The sequence below is a fragment of the Trichechus manatus genome, unplaced genomic scaffold (genome assembly GCF_000243295.1).
Source record: "Trichechus manatus latirostris isolate Lorelei unplaced genomic scaffold, TriManLat1.0 scaffold00394, whole genome shotgun sequence".
Lineage (NCBI taxonomy): Eukaryota > Metazoa > Chordata > Mammalia > Sirenia > Trichechidae > Trichechus > Trichechus manatus.
The window spans coordinates 221,446-224,015 of NW_004444330.1; positions in this window are offsets into that span (position 1 = coordinate 221,446).

A 2,570-nucleotide genomic window follows, 5' to 3' on the forward strand; every position below is an offset into this window, starting at 1 on the left:
AAAAAAATACCAAAACGGATGTTAGAAGAGACTCTGAAACTTGCTCTTGAATGTAGGTTAGCTAAAGTGAATGGGAGAATGATGAAGTAAAAGAGTTGAACAGAGTATTTCAAAGGACGGCTCCAGAAGACAAAGTAAAGTATTATAATGAAATGTGCAAAGACTTGAACTTAGAAAACTAAAAGGGAAGAACATGCTTGGCATTTCTCAAGTTGAAAGAACTGGATAAAAAATTGAAGCTTCTATTTGCAATATTGAAGGATTCTACAGGCAGAAATTTGAATGATGCAGGAGGCATCAAAAGAAGATGGAAGTAATACACAGAATCGTTGTACCAAAAAGAATTGGTTCACGCTCAGCCATTTCATGAGGTAGCATATGATCAAGAACTGATGGTACTGAAGGAAGAATTCCAAGCTGCACTGAAGGCATCAGTGAAAAACAAGGCTCCAGGAATTGACAGAATACCAGTTGAAATGCTTCAACATACAGATGCAGCACTGGAATTACTCACTTGTCTATGCCAAGACATTTGGAAGACAGCTACCTGGCCAACTGACTGGAAGAGATCAATATTCATGCCCATTCCAAAGAAAAGTGATCCAACAGAATGTGGACATTATCTCACAATATCATTAATATCACATGCAAGCAAACTTTTGCTGAAGAAATTTAAAACAGCCACACTAAAAGGAAAACTGTCAGAAATTCAAGCCAGATTCAGAAAAGGACGTGGAATGACAGATATCATTGCTGATGTCAGATGGATTTTGGCTGAAAGCAGCGATACCAGAAAGATGTTTACCTATGTTTTATTGACTATGCAAAGGCATTTGACTATGTGGATCATAACAAATTATGGATAATATTCAGAAGGATTGAAATTCCAGAACACTTAATTGTGCTAATGCAGAACCTGTACATATATCAATATGCAGTTATTCAAAAAGAGAAAGGGGATACTGCATGGTTTAAAATCGGAAAAGGCATGTGGTTGTGTTGTATCCTTTCACCTTATTTTTTCAAGCTGTATGCTGAGCAAATAATCCAAGAAGCTGGACTATATGAAGAAGAATGTGGCATCAGGATTGGAGGAAGACTCGTTAACAACCTGTGATATGCAGATGACACAACCTTGCTTGCTGAAAGTGAAGGGGACTTGAAGTGCTTTCTGATGAAAATCAGAGACTACAGCCTTCAGTATGGATTACAACTTAACATAAAGAAAACAATAATCCTCATGACAGGACCAATAAGAACATCACGATAAACAGAGAAAATTTTGAAATTATCAAGGATTTCATTTTACTTGGATTCACAGTCAACACCCATGGAAGCAGCAGTCAAGAAATCAAATGATGTATTGCATTGGGTGGTTTTACTGGAGAAGACTTCTTTAAAATCCTAAAAAGCAAAGATGTCACTTTGTTGACTAAGGTGCACCTGACCCAAGCCATGGTATTTTCAATCACCTCATATGCATGTGAAAGCTGGAACATGAATAAAGAAGACCAAAGAAGAATTGATGCATTTGGATTATGGCGTTGGCAAAGAGTGTTGAATATACCATGGACTGCCAGAAGAACGAACAAGTCTGTCTTGAAAGAAGTACAGCCAGAATGCTCCTTAGAAGCGAGGATGGCAAGACTGTCTTACTTTGAACATGTTTGTTACCAATCCTTGCAAAGGACATCATGCTTAGTAGAGGGTCAGTAAAAAAGAGATAGACCCTCAGTGAGATGGATTGGCACAGTGGCTGCAACAATGGGCTCAAACATGCCTACTATTGTGAGGATGGCACAGGACTGAGCAATGTTTTTGTTCTGTTATACATTGGGTCACTGTAAGTCGGAACTGACTCGACAGCACCTAAGAGGATCATGTCATCCACGAATAGAGATAATTTTACTTTTTCTTTTCCTATTTGAATACTTTTTATTTGTTGTTCTTGTCTTATTTCTCTGACTGGGACTTCTAATACACTACTGAATAGGAGTGGTGAGAGGAGGCACCCTTGTTTTGTTCATAATTTCAAGGGGAAAGCTCTCAGTCTTTCTCCATTAATTATAATATTGGCTGTTGGTTTTTCATACCAAACCAAACCCGACCCATTGCCATTGAGTCGATTCCAACTCATAATGACCCTATCGGACAGAATAGAACTACCCCATAGGGTTTCCAAGGCTGTAACCTTTATGGAAACAGACTGCCGCATCTTTCTCCCGTGGAGTGTGGCTAGTGGGTTTAGTCTGCTGACCTTCAGGTTAGCAGCTGAGTGCTTAACCACTGTGCCACTAGGGCTTCTTAGTTTTTCATAGATGCCCTTCAATCATACTGAGGAACTCTCTTCTATTCCAATCTTGTTGAGGGTTTTCATCAAGAAGTGTGTTAGATTTTATAAAATACTTTTTCTTCATCCATAGAGATGATCATGGTTCTTTTCCTTTGTTCTATTGATGGGGTGTATTACATTAATGTTGAACCCTCCCTACATTCCTGGAGTAAATTCTAGTTTGTCATGGTGTATGACTCTTTTAATATGCTGTTGGATTCTGTTCACTAGTATTTTG